We start from the raw sequence: 20242 nt of genomic DNA, 5'->3' as shown, positions 1-20242 counted from the left end.
GAAGTCGCCCGGTAGCAGCACTGACTTTGTCATTTCGGTCCTCGCACATCAGTGAGCTGCGAGCCGGGCTTCTGGTGGGAGGCCCAGCGTGTGCTGGCTGACTCTCGAGGCATTTGTCATGGAAGTTGTAGCAGTGCATCACGGTGTTGACTTCCTTGCATTTGTTATTGTAATTAGCACGTCTCTTGCAGGGGAAAAGCGTCTGTTTTGCTAAGGCTCCCTTAGTGCCAGAGCCCGAGGTAGTGGTTGTCAGTCCCTGGTTTGATGAAGCAGATTTTGTTTTCTTATCAACTCCTTAGTCTTTTGTTGCGAGAGGCAGGTACCCGCACACAAAGCCATGTGGGTTTTGGGAAGACACGCCGGCAGATGGCTCTTGTGATTCTGTATCTCTGAAGTACTACGTTTTACAGTTTAAAGCCCAGGGATGTACAACTTGTCTCCCGATGAGACTTTCAACCTTTGGAAAACAGTACAGGAGACAAATAACCTCAAATTGTGGTTTCTTTACAAAGCCAGATCTCTGTCAGATGTTCCGTTATCACTCCTCTCTATTTCTTTTGGCTTATCTCCCAAAGCAATGCATTGTGTCTGCACGGCTCTGCAAATGTGGGTTCCTTACTTTGTGAATGAAAAGCGTCGGTACTGAAATAACAAGATTTGATATGGCAATACTTCTGTTTTCGAGCAGAACAGAAAAAGAAATGTATTCTTGAAAAACAACGTGATGGTATTTTCTATTAGACAAAGTTTTCTCTGATGCCTAATGACTATACTGGACATTGGATATCACTTATTGCAATTCTGCCTTTGAAATAACTTCCTTTACTGAGAAATATTCTTTTTTGCTTTCCTTAAGGGAAGGGGAGGGAATTTAAAGAAAAAAAAAAGAAGTTTTGTTATATTGACAACGTCCAAATTGAAAACATTACTCCACTGGAAGATAATTTTTCAGATGATAAGCCTATCACAATATAACATAACCTTAGATTAATTCATTGCTGCCTAGATTTTTAATAAATGTATTTAATTCTCTAATTTCTTTGTAACGCAGGAAGGAGAAAATCAATAAATCGTTCAAGCACAATTCTATGTGGCATGGAGTATTATAAGCTTGAAATTTTATTTATTTGCTTTTCAGTTCTGGTGAAGTACAAAGTCGATGCTTTAAAAGTCGATAAAAGGGAGAGTACTTATCTAATGCCGTACAAAAACGGATGTCGTCCTGTCACTGGCGATGACGGAGCAGTCCCGCACTGGTCTAAGCAATCCGACTTCACAGTCGTCTTGCTTGCTCTGCTTATCCTGGACTTCACGTTCCCTTTCTCTTCATCTTCCCTTCTTTCCCTGTCTCTCTGTAAGCTAAGGAAAGGATCTTGAGGAATGCTTCCATCACCCTTAAATAAATGTACACATTTCACAACGAGAGCTGAGTGTTTCAGTTCGCTAAGGCTCGTACTTAGCACGTGTAAGTGTTCATCACCCACATCGTTACTGCCTTCCCAGGCCTTCGGGTTCGTGACTTTGTGGGGGCTGTTTTTGTGGAGGTATAGGTGGGAAACTAGGAGTTCTGGATTTCTTTTTTTCCAGCCAAGTGCTTTAAAAAGATTAGCTATTTGATGTTAATAATGATATTTATCATTAACGTGATTTGAAGTGCAAAACCGCTGTTGGAGATGAAGCTTTCTTGGCCATTTTGGAGCTGTGATTTGCCTCCTGGTTCAGAAGCTGCTTTATCAGGGCTACGGTCTGGAGGCAGAGACAGGGCGAGAGAGTCGCTGGGGACGCAGCTGCAGGCAGCTGTGAACAAGCTGTGCTCACCAGCAAGCCGTAGCAAGAGCTGCACCCATACCTGGGAACCTGGAGCAAACTGAGAACCCTGAGTTCTGTGTTGTGAAAGAGACTTCGGGTTTGCTTGCTGATTCGCTTCCCTTGTAATGATTTTAATTGAGGTAGGTAGGTGACAGCCCGCTCTGCTCCGTGGTGTGTGTGGGTTTGGATGAAGTTGTACTGCGTGTATCTAAATTTCCTGTACTCCAGTCTTGTGCCTTTCCAGTCTCGGAATAACGCTTTGAAGCAGGGTGAAAGGTATTGTTGTTTTTTGTTCCTCGTGGAATCCAGTGAACACACTGGCCTTTGAAATTATTTCTCTTTGCAATTCTTTCATTTGCAGTAATGCAGTTAGCAAACAGGGTCAGTCAAGTCAAGCTAACAATCCCTGTATGTTATGATGTGGTTTTGATCATTCTTCATGATTAAAAGTACACCAGTAGTGGTAACAGTAAAATGCCTTCTTATTATTCCTCCTTCAGAAACTGCTGAGCAACTTCTCTGAAGAGCTGCGGTTAAAATTTATTTTGACTCAGCTGGGTTTTTTTTCTTTGGTACTCTTTATGGTCTTGCGGTTCAGGAACACACAAAATATTTATAAAAGAAGACTACCAATTAAGCGTGGATGAACGTACAGTTACATGCAGTAATGCCAATTAAAATAAATGAATTTCTACTGCAGCATCAGATTTTGTAATCTCCTGTGGTTAATTTTGTGTGTGTGTACTTTCGGAGCTGCGCTGATAGGGTTTCAGAGCAGCGCACTGTGTGCAGTGCAACTCCGGGCATGTATTTGTGCACATACTTAATATCGTCGTAACAAAAATTCTCAGGTGACTCAAGGGCACTCGAGATATTTTACAGCAATGCCTTGAGGACACATCATGACTGCGGCAGTATTTTGATTAGAACGTATTTGCTTCTGCCACAGGCTGGGATTCCACAAGACTACCAGACAAACAGCCTCTTTAAGGCCGAAATTTGGTCTGAGTATACTTAAATATTACCTGTATTTTTCTATGCTACCTTACTTTACAGAGATACAGATGTGAAAGTGTTCTTACTCATAAGTTTGTATCCAGGACTAAATTTACCTTAAGCATGTTCATTTTAAAGTGTAAAAGCACTGTGCCATGCTTCATCCTTCTCTTCCTTCTGGCAGAAGGTCCAGCACAGTCCAGCCAGGGCAGGCAGTCGCATTAGAAGCTGAAGGGAGGCATCCCTGCGGGCTGCTGCTTCCCAGAAATATGATTTTCACAGCTCTGTCCCCCGAATTCAGCCCTCATGGGGCAATTCTGCTCTGTCATCTGAATCCAGAGACTACGAGGTACTCTCTTCTTTTTATCTGTTTTATCTAGGCCTGTCTTGTATTTATTTATAGTTTGCTTGCTTATACTAAACACTCACTGATCTGGGCGTGTTTACATAGATCAATCCACTACTGTATTCATGCAATATTTTGTTAGTGAAATGGGCCTGAGTAATGGATCCAGTCTTTCCACCTATTAGCATTACCTTGTTTCATTTCCGAGCAGATGGACTATTTCCTTCTTAAATAATCACATTAAATTAATGCTCCTATAAGAGTTCAAATTCCCTTTAGAACCTGCTAAAATTGAGCTGCTAAAGTGTTCGTGTTTTACCTGTTTTTGTGTTTCTGCTCACTTCTTTGTGAGGCAGAAGCCCAGGAACTTGGACCTTATATTTCTCACAGAGGCTATGGTAGGTTCTTAACGTACTTTTGCCTTTTTTTGCATCTTAATTTTTTTTTTTTTATCAGAGATATGTAACCTTCATTAATGTAATACAGTAGCCCAAAGGGTCTAGTTTTTTTTCTTCTGAGTGAGTTAGGAGCTGTATCTTATTTGTTCTTAACCGCTATAAAGCACACGCCGCTTATCCTGGGCGTCCAAGTTGGGAGCCTGCCTGGGTTCGTACTGGTTTTGCCATAGATGTTGCAAAACCTGTTCTGCTTTCCTCACTCGCAGGAGAGCCAATTACTTCCAACTTCCAATGTATTTATAGGCTTTTTGGAACCTGCCACGTTATATTTTAATTCCAGGACTAAAAGAGCCCCTGTCAAAAGCTCTTCTCTTTTGATTCTTGCCGTCGTAAGATGAAAAGCGTTTTGATGAAGGTCTCATCACTGCCATGCTAGAGCGCCATGCAGTTCCTTCTCTGTCTGATCTCTTGGAAATCTTAAGTGTAATTTTTACCCCAAAAGAGCTTTAGGGGGTCGCAAATGCTGTTTGGATTTCATTTCCGAAAGAAATTGCTGAGTGATCAGGTCCAGCTGGTGGGCCCTATAGATGTTGGGACAACTTCATTTAGGAAGGTATTGGAAGCGAGACTGAAAGACCTATCAGAAGCACAGACTGTATTGTTGTACTGGATACTGAATGCTTCCACATGGCCAAGGTATTCCATCCAAATAATAATTCAGACATTTTCTTCTACAAAAACCTTGCTAGCCATTCATAAACTCCTTTTTAGACAAGTCTCGAGAAAGTTGACAAATCCACCGCCCCCCTGACTTCAGAGAAATCCCGTCCTTGCGTTTATGAAGAAGGAACCGACCCTTCCCACAAGCTCCTGGTACGCCCACTGTTTTCATCTCTGTAATTTAGTGTATTGCTCAGGAAGAAGTACATCAGATAGACGTGAGTACACACACGCACACCCATGCATGTGTTTTCCTTGCTAAGGAATACATCTTTGGTCAGCAGGTGTGTCTTTCATGTACCAAGCTCTCTTTCCGGACAAACGAAAGATGTTTGGACAATGAAGTTCCTGCTTCTTCCCTGCTTGGCTCTCCTGGAGAGAACTTTAGTGGCCAGTGCCCCCCACTATTCTGACGTGTATTTCTTTACTTCTGGCCCACACATAGATCCTTTGTAACAACACAAATATTAACCTAACTTGCTTTATAGCCCATAAATCTTTCTTACAGGACAGATCTGTTCAGACCTCTACTGTGTTTATAATTGTCTTAACTGACTCAATTGCTCTGCCAGAATTTGTCAATGTGTGTTGTTTTGTGCTTCCGTGTGTGAGCGTTTTGGGGTGAGCAGGGGACAATCCAGCTCTGTCAGGCTGAGGCTTGCCAGTATTTTCACAAATATGACCATCACCAGCTGTAACAACAAGCGTGTTGACGAAGACTGCCTCCATCCTGTTATGTGCAACAAGCGATGAATGTTCTCACCCCACCTTTTGTCTTTTCAGAGCCCTAAAAGTGACTTTAACTGAAGCACCATTCAGCGAGCTGTGTTCCCACATCTTCTTTGTGGATTTTTCCATGCTCTCGAGCTTTAATTTATTGTTTTATTCTTCATCTTTTTTGCTTTCGTCAAATACAGATGTAATGCTAATCTTTTTCTGGAGGGTGATTTTTAATTCTTAGTGCTTCCTGCTTGTTGTCTCATGATGCTACATGGCATTTTTCAATGATTTCTGCACGTGGAGCTTTTTGGAGACATGTTTAAAGCCTTGCTCCATGCCTCAACCTCCCTTCTACCTTCCCATATTGTGCTACATGTATAAAGCTTTTCACTTTGCCCCCATTTTCAAACTGTGTTTACTTTCCTCCTTTTTTTCAACATTTCAGTCCCCCAGAAAACTGCATTATTTCTGTAATCTGGGCTATTTCTACTTCTTTTGCTTTCTCTCAGTTAGGTCATCACACAATTTTGTGGTTTTCCTTCTCAGTCTTCCTTATTTTTTGTCTTTGTTTTCTGTGAGTGATTTTGAAGAATGAAGTGTTTATTAACATCTGATATTTCTGAAATACTGTATTTTGGACTCTTTAAACTTCCCCAGATGTAAACCCCATAGTAAAATCTTCCTTATTTTTTCCCCTTTTCGATGTTCTACTCTATTCATTATGTAAAGATACATTTGAAATGCAGGCCCTGTCTATCAGATACGTTTACTGTTTTGATACAGGTGGTGTTCCTATTACTTCATCCCTTTTCATTAAAGGAGCCTGGATCAAAAATGCTCATTCTTTTACTCCCCCCAACCAAAACAAATGCAAAAATGGAACGAGAGAATCTTTAGACTCTGCCCCACTTGTTCAAAAAAGTTAAATTTTAAAATTAGGTACGTGGGTTTGGGGAGGGGAGAGAGAAACGCTTGATGTTTCATCTCTGCTGATTGCATTTGTTCCAAGAGTGAGAGGAAGGCATGCTCCGGGTACTGTACAGGGTCGTCCCCTTTACAGCTGCTGGGGGATGTTTTTCTTTTCCTGATTCCCTGTTTCTGATAGCTATCATTGTATCTGCAAGCACTCCTGTTTCTTTTTTGTTCCTCCAGTCATCCACGTTTTATTCTCAGATGTATTCCTACTTGCTGGTTTTTATCCAAGACTTATCTCTAGGTCACTGAGCCTATTCTCAAGGTCTTCTATACGGGCTTCAGCCCTCCTCAAGCCTGTCCCTTCGTTAGCGGTTCTACAGATCTGATTGCTGAGATGAATTCACTGAAGTTCCTTCTAATAGCAGGGCCGATCTGTCTCCAGCTCTGCTTTGAATGCCGTTTCCATTACGGCATCCATCTCATTCTGCCCTCCTCGCACGCTGCTCTGAGCTCCTTGACCTCCAGCGAGTTTATTCCAGGGAGGAGGAGGTTTTTTAATCGGGCCCTTTTTGCAGGCATCCATTCTGCAAACAAGGGAATTGATTTTTTTGAAATTAAAGGCCTCAGGGAGTGGTAATGTTGGCCGGTTGTGCTATTTCCCCTTCAGAGCTCTGCCCAGAGGCAGTGGCCTGCCTGCTGGTACTGTGCTCCACCAGCCTTGCTCCAAACCTGCCTGAAAGCCTTTGCTGGGCACGCTTGCTTTGGAGCCGTCAGAAGCGAAAGGAATAATTAATTATTTGCCTTTGACTGTCCGTAGTGCTTTCCGTTGAGCGTTGTACTGACAGAAAGCAGTATCTGACCCAAGCTCCTGGAGTTCATTGGAGTTTTGTGTAAGCTTTGCTCTCAGGCAAGGATGAGCAAGGAAATAAAACATGGGGAGCTGGGGTGGCTGGCTGGGGATCAGTTGTGTAACCTGGCTTCTTTAATGCCAGTTGAGTAGCTGCTGAATGCTGCTTAAAGAGTACAACTGGCTTTTTACTGTCCTGGTGACTGCTGGTAAGCCTTTAAATGACTTTGAACAGCCTCTTCATGCAAGGGCTATCAGCGCAATCAGTGCTGTACGAAAGCAAGGGCTATCATGCAAGGGCTATCAGTGCTGTACGAAAGCTGCAGTGAGGGTTTGAATTGGGGCTTCCTGTCACTCTCCAGATGCCTTTCGCCAGGGCTCTCCTCTGCCCTTCCTATATCTTCCCAGGAGCATGTCAGGAGCTGGAAGATATGAAGGTATGTGCCGAGAAGCAGCGAGGTCCCTGGGGGCTGGGATAAGGCCGGCACAGAGGGGATCTGGAGACAGGCGGGCTGGGCAGCCTCACCTCAGTCCCTGGAAAAATCCCGAAGACTTCTTTGAAGCCATTTCCAGGCATGAAAGACAAGGCCATCAGCAAAAGCCAGCACAGATTTATCAAGTACAAGCTGTGCTCAGGCAGCCTGATGTCTTCAGTGGTGAAACAACTGGCTCTGCGACTCAGTCAGGGGTCGAGACTGGTGCCAGTACTACTTAGCATCTTTAGGAGCAACCTGGACCAGGGATGGAGCGTGTCTTCCCCACGTTTGTGGGCGATGCTTTCTTGGAGGCAGCAGGTGATGCCCTGGAGGACAGGGCTGTCGGTCTGAGGAACCTCAGCGAGCTGGGAGAACCTGGCCAAGCTCAGCGTGGCATCGTGCTTGTAGGATGGGGGAACCCATGGACATGGGGTGTGAGGCAGCGTGATGTTTGGGTTCTTGTCCTTTTCCTGGCAGGTACTTCGTTGTTGGATGAACGGAAATAAAAGCATGTTGGTAAGAGAAGACTGAGAAAGCAATTGCTGAACTTCTAAGGGAGTGGAGGATGGTCAGTGCTCTCGGGTGTTTTCCCTTCAGCGATTCGAGTGCCACAAACTGGTAGAAACCTTTTACATTTCCATTTGTGAAATGGGGACAATACCTCATCGCTCAACCTTACGAGTGAGCAATCTGTTTTTGTGAAACAGTTGGATGTAAAACATTCTCATGATGAATTCCGAAGAAGAGCTCACAGCGGTTAATAATTTTGTCTCAGAATCGCCTTTAGTGCGTGCAGTGTGAGTCAACACGTTGAGCTTCAAAATAAAACACTGAATAGGTGCTAAGCAAATCAAGCACCAAGCCTGTTATTAAATATAGCAGAAATTTTGGGGCTAAGGAAGAAATAGAGCATTATACTCTTACAATAAGATTGTAGGTGTATAAAGGGGGCAGAATAAAACATGTATGTACTGTGTAATTTTGGATATATCTGGGATTTTGTGGTGGTACGTGCACTAGTGGGGCTGGGATAACCACCTGGAATCGTCTTGCTCTTGGTGAGCCAGCAGAGGGAGCAGAAGTTTTCTGACAAATCATGGATCCAAGACTGTGCTGGAAACATTGTGCTGATAGGCAAAGCATCTAGGTACATTGTTCATGTCAAGTGACGTTGTCCTCTCTGATTCCTTTAAAAAAAAATCTGATACACAATTCAAATGGAATAGGTACACTTCAAAAGAAAATCACACAGTTTGAGGGATTTGTTAAGTCTTATTGCTGGGCGAGTGGAATGTCCTCTCCAGGATTTCTAAGGAAACATTAACAATTGGCATATTTATACTAGTTTTAAAAATTCAGCTGTTTAATCCATAAAACCAGTCAGAAAACACCAATGTCTGACAACAGATCTTTGTTTTTTTTTTTTTGAATCGGAACAAGCTGAGTTCCAGTACTTAGGTAAGCAACAGACTTTGTTCATTTTGTTTAAATCTAAGGAGTCAATCTAATCTGTAAGAATGGATTTATTTTTTTTTTACGCAAACCAGAAGTATTTTTTTTTTCCATTCTGGAAACTTACTGAATATCAAATGCTTATAAACAAATAGGTTCAGGATCAACACGCAAGTGCTGAACACTTGTCATTTTATGTTATTGTGTTGAATACATTCTGTTTTTCTTGTAAGCAGAACTTGGTGGGGCACAAAAATAAGCAAACGTCTTCATGTGCAGTAAAGATAATTAAAAATACAGTGGAGAAAAGCTGAACCTAAATTTCAAGCATTGTATTTTTGTTCTTTTCGGAAGTTGAAACTGCAATTTCTGTTTGCAGTGAAATGCTGCCTGCAAGGATTTCAAATAGATGTCAGTCATGGAAAACCTTAGGTAATTTCCTCTACTAATTAGCTCCTGAATTTCCATACCACGTGGCTTGGCACAATTTCAGTAAGATTTTCCAAGCAATAAATGACACCGATAGATGAACCAAGTACGTTTGTCTCACTGGTTGATGCGCTCCAGCAGGAGCGGGTGAATCTCTGGGGCAGGTGAGTTGGATTCATCTCCGCAACAAATTCAGCTCCTCGGGAAAAGGCTCTTGCAAGGTGGCTTTTCACAGCTTATAGCGCTAACTACAGCTAGCTTTTGGAAGTCCATGTTATCAAGATGTTCTCTTTTCTCTTATTAATCTGTAGGAGTCGGTTCAAAGAGACTAAGTGAGAATAAAATTTTGGCAACAATGTGTAATATATTACAGTGTAGGTAAAACAAAAAATGTAGAACAGGAACTTTGAGTGCATGGAATGCAAATGTTACAACGTAAAAGTTGTGTTTTTTCATATTTGGCTGGGGGAAGAAAGGTTCTTCTAGATATCCCTGGAATATGATAGAATAGTGTGGAAGGAAAACTAATTGCTGCGTGGGGTAGAGGGGCTATTTCAGAAACAGCCTGTACTCCCAGGTATAAAATCTCAGGATGCAGAGCAAACGTCTTGTCTGATGATTTCATGTTGTGTTTAAGCTTCTAAGTTTGATGAGAAAAGTCAAGATGAGACTGTATGTGAAGGGTGGAAGGTGGTGTTAACTTATAACTTCATTATTTTTCCTTTTCAATGTTTGATTTTCCAGCTCTCCAGTTATAAAATAAGCAGCAAAGGATATAGAAAAAGGTGGATGGGCTGTGCTGACAGTTGGGACGCTTGTAGTTACTGCTCTGAGAGAAGCACTAGAATACTTTGTATGGCAGGGACCACCTCGAAGGGAGAGATTGATGAACTATTTGGCTACAAGGCAAGCAGGAGTTAGATCCCAAGGCTTTCCCAGTGTGATAGGATACGAAATGCACCTTAGAGAGCTGCTATTGTGGCAGCAGCTCGAAGAAGCTTTAGAACAGGTGCCTAAGATGACTGAAGAAGTTTCTGGGACTTCCCAGTCCTGCAGATTGTTCAATTACATATTGCAATTAAATTTAAAAAGTCTGTAGCCTCATAACCTGTCCTAGGAAGGAAAGATTTGTATGAACCTTGATCAGAGACTGCGCAGCGACTCGGTGCTCCACATGCCAAACACTTGGGGCATACCAGGTGCTCCCGTAGCGCTGAAAGCGTTCTCTCCTACAGCAGGCTAGGAACAAAATGTAACAAAGCCTACTTTGGAATTATTTTTCACTTCTTTGACAAGTGGAATAAGATGTGCTCTAGGTCGTTGCCTTATGACTCGAGGCGGGCTGTGCCTGTTCTTCTGGTGCGTGGCTGGGTGCGTTTTGAAGAGGTTGGGTTTCCTCCATGCTGCCTCCAGACAGCCGAACCCTTTTGCCTCCACATCTGCCATCTCTATGCCATCCCACTCCTCAGTCCTGGTGATCTGTCTTAGTCCAGGCATATCTTAGCTTAAATTTTCCACCAAAGGTGGGGGATTTTTTCCCTACAACAATTTTTTTCAGTACCTAAAGATAAATATTATTAACATTCAGTGTGACTTATCCATGGGAAGTGTTGATGGGGATTCTTGCATTTGTTTATTACATCGACAGATGTTGAAACCATCTCTCTCCATCCCAGAATTATATCCCAGGCATGATTCACATTTTTATTTTTGAGTTTTTTTGTGCGCTAAACATTGGCTTATATAAAACCTCCTGATCAGTGACTTGCTCTGATGCCTGAAGTCCAGGAGTTGGACTTGGTCCTCGTGGGTCCCTTCCAAGGTGGGATGTTCTGTAATCCTACGACATAAAATACGGTTCAGCCCTGTTCAGTAATTCGTAATCGCCTCTTCGTGTGTCTTCTTCCTAGCCTCCAGGACTTTTGGGTGGCTCTGCAAGGGTCTGTTGCAGCTCCCAGGTCAGCCTTATGTATGTGAAGTTACTGGTTCTGCAGACACGTTTCACCCCGTTCCTGTAAGCATCTCTTTGATGCGCAAAGTACCCGTCACAAGTGTTGGCGAATCAGTCTGTAGTGTCATCATTAGATTTTTTTATTGAAATTGCATTTGCTCTTCCTTGTTTCTTTATTCCTTAAGAAAGACTAAGGAATAAAGTCTAGTAAAATCTAGTAGTTACTAACATTTTTAATGGGAAAATTATTTTTCTTTATAAGAGGATTCATTTTTTTTTGAAGTTATCAACTTAGAATTTTCTCCTCTTAAGACTTTCTTTTGCATACATGCGATCTTCTCTCTCAACGTGCATATGAAGACTTCTTTTTTAATATCGGATATATTTTCAGATATTTTAGATAATTTTTGCTAAAGCTTCCAATTCTAAATGACCTACTTGATGGAATTGTGGAACTTGTTGCTGCAAGATCGTACTGATGTGGAAAGATTTATTTTTCCTTTTATATCATCATTTTCTTTTTGAGGATATGATTAGTATAGAGACTGACCCAAATTCTAAGTGTGGTATAAACTTGTCTGTACGTCTCTGCCCCTCATCCCTCCCCTCCCAGTTAGTGTATTCAGAAAAAAATCTTAAGTTTAGAACATGATTTGAATTTCCTTTTCTTACGGTTAACAGTGAGAATTGAAACAGGAATTTCTTTTCTGCTGTTCATTTGTATTAGAACACTTTCTGTCACTGATAGTACAAGAATTAGTAGGACGTCAAAGTGATTTATTCCTTGCGCTGTTCTTGTCTGCTTTAAACAATTGACTCATCTGCTCTTTATTAAAGAAAAAGAAAACAACGAACTATTCCTTGTTCACATTTAGTTATCTCATTCTAATCACAGAGTTGCTAACAGTGTTTTATTAAAAGAATAGAGGCTACAAAAAGTCTTCTTTGTTCTGTCTCTGCATTTTTTTTAGAAATACAAGTTTAAAATGTCTATTTTAAATTAGCCTGTAACATGAACAAAACTTGTTTGCAAGTTTATAACAATAATGTTATTCAGTGCAGGGATCTAGAAAGACTTGGGTAGATCAAAGTTCTAAATGTAAGAAAAACCTGAATTTGTGGTGTCTAAGCGTTCCTGCTGCCTTTTCATACTGTTGGCTGACCCACATGGCTGATGAACAATCTAGGAAATGTTGCTCTGAAGGCTGACCTGCAAGATGATAACCCACTGACCATTTAAAAGCTGATTATCCAGCTATTTTCTGTCTTCCCTTTATTGACAATTAAACCAGGCAGGAACCTTTTGCTCATCGCATATGCCTGTGATGCTTCCTTGCCATGAGATAGAGACGTGTCTCTGCTGGGTGCTCCTTGGAGAGGCTACAAAGTTGGCCTCTTTTCTTGGTGCATTCCCGAGGGATCATCATCATTTTAAAGTAGATGCAAAACTGTAAAAAACTTCTTAGTTTCTTTTCTGAAGCAGCCTGGGAGGGAGCGAACTGTTTGTTCCTGCACGTTTGGCACCACGCTTGGGAAGGGCGCAAGCAGGTTCACTGCAGTAGCTGCACCTGAAAGCACTTCAAGGAAATTAGGGCACAGTGAGACAAAAATCAGATGAAACAGAGGCTATGTAAGCACATAATGACACTGAAGCAGGCCTTTCTGTAATAATTTGCTTATTAATTCAAGTCAGTTTTCTTAATTTTCTTCCTGTTTCCCTGCGAAGCGTTTCCCACGCTGCGGCGCTCCCAGCGGCACGCTGAAGAGCACCGCGTGCTGCCCCCGAGCTCCTGGTCCCCCATGAATCCTTGGAGAGGGAGCATAAGTGACAATCAGCTCACTAAAAATACTTCCTCAATCCATATTTCACCAAAACTGTGGTGGTGGTTTTATCCACAGGGTGACAGGTTTAAACTGAAAGCGATTTTCAGTTTACCGAGCAAGTGGATCAAGTTTTTGATTGTGAAAAGTGAATTCTCTGGATGTGGGCCATTAAAAAAAAATAAAAATATTAATAACTGTACTTTTGTCAGAGTTTCTAGGAATTCTTGACTATTGAACGAGGAGTGCATAGGCTTCTCACCACTTCTGCAAGTCTGCTGTCTGATCACCTGCTCTCTTAAGTGGCTGTTGAGGTGAAATGGAAATACGGCCTTCCACCCTGTTCCTTTTATATTCAATAGGGTAACAACAAAGAACAGAGCATTCCGGAAAAATAAAAAGGTGCCTTTTTATTTAAGCATATCTAATACGTTCATCCTGTAATAGATTTGTTATCCAGTTGTTTTAGTTTTGTCAGTGGGTGTTTTGCTTGCAGGTTTTCAGGCATCATAGTTCACGGGAGGTCAAGAGAGGTTAATGTCAATTTTGACTTTCTTTCTTTCTTCTGAAGACAGAAAGCCTGTTAGGATTTTGTTAGTATACTTGGCAACAGCAATGATTTATCGCAGGGTCCTTTTTCCAAATGTGTCTCTTTAGGACACTGCCTGAAAGGAGCCCCAGTGGCTGGCCTTCCTCCAGCTCCTCCAGCAGAGAGGATGAATAGCCCAGCAGCTCGGGGCCGGAGCGCCCCATTCATCTCCCGTGAAAGGGGGAGCGAGCTCGGGGGAGCTTGGGAGGGGAGAAGCCAGAGAGGAGACGAGCGGAGTGTCCTTGTGGCTGGTGCCGCTGCTGGCACCGTTGCCTTGGCCATGTGCTGGCGATAAACCAGCGCTGACAGCGGAGAGGAAGGCTTGGCCATCGGCGTAGCCAGAGAACACTGAACGAGCTCCTGCCTTTCATTTCCCGATTGTAAAAGCCCCTTTCAGTGCGCACGGATAAGCTTCCTTGAGTAACGCAGTGTAGCATCAAAGTTGTCCACAAATGTTGGCTGCGGATCATGGGTTAAAGAATTTCTTCTCCAAGCACAGTTTCTTTGTGCTCGTGTTTTACTTCCCACCTATTTGCAGGTGAGCAGGGGAGGATCTTCTGAAGCCTGGCTGTGAGCACCTTTAACAGAATAGCTCCTTCTGATGTTTGGACTAGAAGTGTCTGGAGAAATCTGGATTTTTAAATATACAGAAAACTGGTTTGTAAGCAGTTCTATTCTATGTAAGAGTTGTAATTAAGATGACAGTGGACCTGCTTAACCTCTATTGATGTGTGAATTAATTTCTTGTTAGGTATGAACAAAAAAATATTCAAAACTACCAAGCAACCAGCATATTCTTGACACAGAAGTTACTTTTTACACTGCCTTACCTTACATCTTACCTTATGATCTACTTATACTCTTAACTAGTGTGGATTCCATCTTCATACAGTATTTAGCATATTTGTGTTACTTTAAGTTGCAACCAACATAAAGTAACATTGCAGAGTTCTCCAAAGTCTTAACATTTTTAATGAGTTCTAATGAAATATCCCTATTCTGAGCTCAAGTAAAACTAATCTTAAATTTTGAGTGATCCCATTAAGCAACATGAGAAGCCTGTAACAATTTATTGTGTTACCCGCTCGTGTCTGCTCATCATGTGCTCTATTTGTAGTACAAACGCTCAGCCACGTGAGCGGTTCTGGGGCTGGAACTGTTCTCGTGATCAGTGAGTGCTTTGTGCTGTGGTGCTTGGTTTTGGTTGGGCAGTAGTGGACAGTATCTGTAAAACAATGGCAACAAAGAGACAAGCCTGTATAAAGGATCCGTTTCACAAATGATAAAAAATCACCAGAAATCCTCTCTGAAAGTAAATCCCAACCTACATCTCCTAATTTAACCTTTACATCATAGAAAATGATGGGATGCTCAGATACCAGCGTTGACTGTAGGGCCGGGAGAATTCAGAAATCAGGAAACTCCTGCCCCAAGTGCTTGGTGGGCTGCCAGCAGGTTCGTCCTCAAAGATCCCTTTTGTTTCCTGCCCTGTAGCGTTGTGTTGGAATGGCAGTGCTTGTTGTGTGCATCCGTGACACTGGGAACGTCCGTAAAACATAAAAGGTGACTTCTGTAACTTAATAGGGTATAAATAAGGATTAAATAACACGACGCTAGTGTTATCTTCATGTGGTGCCCCAGACCTCAGCAGCTGTTGAAAAAATCTCTTCTGAGACATTTGGGGCCGTCAGCCCAAGTTAGCAGTAAAACCGATGGCAAGAGAAGGTGCCCTACAACCATAGGAGCAAGATCTGAAGAAGTTCCTGAGCTGCCAATAGGTAAAGTGCTTAATAATTGAATGTATCAGGAGACAGACCGCTGTGGTTATTTTTAAGTAGTAATTAAATCTGTAAATTTGCTAAAGTTTGTCATAAGATTTGCAGTACTGCCAAGGTATTTTGTGGGTAGCAGTGATCAATCCACAAAGCAGATAACGTTAGGGTGGTAATCAAAACTTGATTGTTTATTAACGATTTTCAGTGCAGCAGTTCCATGGATATAATTTATTTTAAAAGGGGGTAATCGCAAGCGAATATGTTCACTATACACATCAGTAAGAGCTGGGGGATAACTCGCTGCCCAGGTGAGCGTCTGCCCTCGTAACTTGGGTTGGTACAAAAGGCATCAGAGCTACACAAGTGGGTTTCTATCAGAAGGAGCTACGGAGAGCTGCGTTTCGTTCTCTGTGGCGCTGGCTTTGTTCCCGGTTGAACCCAAGGACATAGAGCAGTGAGTGCAGGGGTGCAGGGACGGCAGCAGCCTGCCCTGGGCCTATGGGGGCCGGGCATTGCTCTGGGGCAGAAGAAAGTGGTTTTTATCTTTGATGCGGACACTTGTGTGTTGCAAGGGTCAAGGATCACCAGCTAGTGGTTACAGGAGGGACACAGTTAATGTACGTTGACATAAGGGACCATACGCCTAACGAGCAAAGCCAATGAGCAGCACCCACTAGGTTACCTCTAAAGCGCGGGGCCAGAGACTTTTGTGTTGTGCATTTCCAGTAGGAAAGTTAAAGGCTGAACCACGCGCTCTGTTCATCAGTTCTTTGGCTGAGAAGAACAGAAAGCATCCTGGTGTGCCTGCTGCCCGGACGGCTTTGCGAGGACCTGCGTCGGAAGCCCCCGGCGCTGACGCTGCTACGTGTTTGCAGAAGCTCTGAGCAGTTTTTGGCAGTTTTTGTTTTTCCCTAATGCAACCTAGGAAGCTCTGTGCCCCTCGGTTTCCTATCCAGCTGTATAACCAGCCTCTGCGTTTGGACTTCATATGTAGGGAGTTTTAGGTTCATGAATAAAATATGCTATATAATTTCCAAATATTATTAACAACAATTTCTGACTCAAGGTGCTCATCTTGTCATACCATCATCTTCCCACATCAAAAAAAAAAAAAAAGCAAAGCAAAGGGTACAGTTTCTTATTAACATTCACTTTACACAGATGTCTCCAGACAAAATAGTGATTTGCTATTAGTAGAGAGAAATCAGGGTGCCACTTTTCCCACCTGAAGTAGGCGAGAAGAATTGTAGCCTAGCTTAGGTGTACCTGTTTCCTGCCCATGACAACGTAAGGGTTGAGATGGTTAACGTACATATCTCTGTCATCGATGTCTAAAGTTATTTAGGATTCATTCTGTTCCAAAATAGCCCACGTGTTGGTGTTTATGACTTACTGAGAAGGTCCTGCACATCTGTAAATGCGAGGAAAAAAGCACACTTAGTGTCTGAAATTCATGAGAAGTATTCATGGCAGCGTGTCTGCTAAGAGCAGGACTTCAGCTAATAAATATATCATGATGAGGGTTTTTTCTTACTGTGTTTTCCTAAATGCTGCCAGCGCAGTAGGACCCTAATTTCAATTCAGGCTTCCAAGCACTGCAGTAATAATAAAATAAAATAAAAAACACAACAAAACCCACAACCAGACAGACTTGCCCAATAAAAAACTCGTCTTTAATTCTGCAGTGGCTCTTCGTGAGCCTCGCAGCCGCTGCCTGAGCGAGTGATAAGCAATGGGGTTACTCCATCTAGGGCAGCTAACAAGTAGGCAGTGTACCTTTACATTTCAAGGTGAATTTATGAAGTGTGTGTATGGGCAGCCGCAGTTCCAGCAAGTGTCAATTTTTTCTTCTTTCTGACGGTGGGGCTGCAGTCAGGATGGATCCCATTAGCGCTGCGCTGGCCTCGCTGCGCTTTTCTAACGGAGCTCAAACTTCGCTGTAATCAATTCTGCTGGTAAGTGCGTTGAATTGTATCCGCAATGCAAATGAACTCAGGCTGTGCTCCTAAAGAGGTGAAGTTGTTGTCAGAAAACCGGAGCGGGAGGAGGGACAAACCCCGAAGCTGCTGAAGGGCGCAGGGACGTGGAGTGGCGCCGGGGGGATGCTGCAGGTCGCCCGGGGAAAGAAAACGGAGCCGTAACCCCAAGTGCCTCCCAGTGACCTTCCTCGGTAAGAGGAGCTTGGGTGATAAATGGGCGGACTTAAGCACGTTTATGAATTGCCAGGGCCTCTTAAGCCAAATTGCTATTTTGACTTCATTAATTAGAATGTCTCCATATTGCAAACGGGGCTGGTTTCACCCCCAGACAGATGGCTTGCTCCGTAGGAAAGCTAACAACGTGGAAACACCAAATGCGCTATCACTGATTAAAGTTTTACTTACGTTTGTACCCTGAATGAGTTTGCATCTCTTTTCCATTACCAAACAGGAAAAAAAATGCATCTTTTTCAATAAGGGAAGCTCAAAGAAAGCAAAACGAATGCGATAGTCGCCCTGAAATGAATCTGTAAGGCGACATTTACCACCTTTAGTAAAAAAAAAGCCACTTCCACCTTTGCTAATTTCCAAAATCACGGCTTTCTGGGGCCGCAGGGCTGCGTGCAGCGGGGAGGGATCAGGCGGTGGGAGCCGAGGCGGCCGCTGCCTGCGGCTGGAGCTTTGCGGAGGCACCTGCGGGGTCCCCGTGCTGGAGCCACCGCCTGCGGCTGCCCCCGGCTGCTGCCCCCTGACAAAACGGTGCAAGAGGCTCCGAGGTGAGAAGGGAAGAACCCGCGGCGGAACTTGGAGGTGGGTTTGGGCACTGGCTGGGTGAGGGAAGAGGAGGGGAAGCTACGGGGCTGTGGCTGGCGTAGGGTGTCTTTTGTTTCCCCGTTTGCTTCAGGATGCAGCGCTGGTTGTTTGAGCGCAGGTGTTTGGAATGAAAAGCTGGGTGGCCTTTTTTCTTCTGAGCTTAAATGTACATGAAAATGTGTGTGCCTCTGTTTAAATATTTACAGAATTTCTTGTAGAAACATTGATTTGCATTTAGAACAGACTTACCTTTTAAGTGATTAGTTATGGCAATCAAATGCAAGGTTTTTTTCTTTTTAAAATGAATCGGGCTCTGCATCTCTCTTCCCCCTCTCTTCCTCCTCCTTTTCTTCACCTTTTTTTGCCTGTTCATTTGGTTTTGTGTGCATAATAATGCCAGAGAGTATTAATAGTGGAGCCTTAGCTGAGATGTGGAAAATCATAGGAATGAGCACTTCATATTTTATTGATAATACCACCATACGCTGTTTAGTTTGCATTGTGAATAATAAGGCTTTCAATTATTCCTGGCTTGCTTTCTCAATAAGATACTTATAAAAATGTCATTGCACAGCGTGAGGAAGGAAGTAGGGGCTGGGATGAGGGGGTCATGAGGATCCCAAGGACACAGAGGTACAAGGATTTGGGTAAAGCTGACTTTACATTGTGCTTTGCACATGTATCTATGTATATTTTAACTCTGTATTATTCAGATCATTAAGCAGTGGTAGGAATAATGTTGCTATTAAACTTATTAACAGCAAAAGCAAATACCTGTCTCTATTCTGCAGCCTTGGTAGGTCGCTTCTCGCCTTGTGGCATTGTTACTGAGGAGTGTTTGTTTCAGGAAGACCCAGATTTTTAAGGAGGATTTTGTATGTGGAGTGCTTGTGCTGATATATTGCTGATTCACGGGCTTTGGTCATGGGATGTTCTGAGCTGAGGGGTACAGAGGAAGGGCTCAATCCGCTGGAGCAGCTGGGAGTTCCTCCGCAGGCTGCAATTGCTGCCATGCAGTCAAAATGTACAGAGCTGTTACTGCAAGCTCTAGTGCGTTATTAGGGGAGATGAGCTGCTGGATTTGACTTGTAAACTTGGGTTTCTAGTGGGAAAAAGTGTTACCTATCTAGCCAACATGCAGGGACAAATATACATACATATATATATATATATATTTTGGAAATGCTCTTCCATTTGGGCTGCTAAACCTTGCCTCTGGAAAGGGAATAATGGAAAGAGGACTGAGGGATTCGTGGCACGAGGGTTTGTGTGTGTTTGTGAATGTAAATAATCAGAAGGGTTTTGCAATGAAAATGTTGACTGTCTCTTAGGTCTGATGATTGCATGTTTAAATATTTTTGCTTAAGTTACTGGAGTATAATAATGCCTGTATTCAGTCATTCGGTTTTGGTCTTTGGTTCATTTATCGTGCACACCCATTCCCCACCCCTTATTTATTGCAGTGTAAGCTACAGTTCAAGGAAGAAAACCTAAGTTTTAATTTAATAAAGCTGTGTAGTGCATATTTCTTGTTTCAATTAAATACTCCAAATAAAAGGAATGGCATCCCTGCTTCCTCTGTGTACCTCAACCATCGTATTTTCTAGATGCCACTTACTAGCAAGTGGCATAAAATTAGAATGATGCATCAGATCTATAGATGCTAAAAATAGTTTACAGTAATGGCAATACGTCTCTGAAGGTATCCTCTGCTGCTTGCCAGAGGTCTGCTTTCCCTTAGGCTTAGCCTCTCCACATCTCTTGTTTGCTGTAAAACTGAGATTTGCAGATGAGACAAACGAAGGCGAATTATCTCCATTGCCAAGCACAGCCAGAGGAATGAGCTTTTCTCTCATTTTGAAGAAAAGGTAACGGCAATGTTATGAATTGACTGGTTTTGTCTTATTTAAGATCTGAAAGGAAGTTTGATGGTAATGACTGCAGGTAACCATTTCCTTCAGACCGTTCCATCTCCCAATTCTCTCATTTTTCTCACCTGAAAGCATCCTGAATATTTTCCTCGTAGCCATGAGGCATGCCCTGCACAGCGCTGGCGTGCTCTGCAGGACCGGGTTTCACGAGATGTCTTCTGCAGGCTGGCTGGGTAAAGCAAAGATAAACGTGTTGAAATCTTGAAGGAAAAAAAAAAGTTTCAAGTTAGCATAGTAAATGTGAGAAGATCACAGCTCCTTGTAAGTGTGGGCTG

General features: G+C 42.9%; 1 protein-coding gene across 19 annotated transcripts in view; it reads left to right on the top strand.

Annotated features, from left to right (window-relative positions):
* The window catches only part of TANC2 (tetratricopeptide repeat, ankyrin repeat and coiled-coil containing 2), a 283000-nt gene that overhangs the window by 75398 nt on the left and 187360 nt on the right, over positions 1-20242 (top strand). The gene's annotated exons all lie outside the window — the stretch shown is intronic.

The sequence above is a fragment of the Cygnus olor genome, chromosome 25 (assembly GCF_009769625.2).
Source record: "Cygnus olor isolate bCygOlo1 chromosome 25, bCygOlo1.pri.v2, whole genome shotgun sequence".
Lineage (NCBI taxonomy): Eukaryota > Metazoa > Chordata > Aves > Anseriformes > Anatidae > Cygnus > Cygnus olor.
This window is presented reverse-complemented; position numbering and strand designations above follow the sequence as displayed.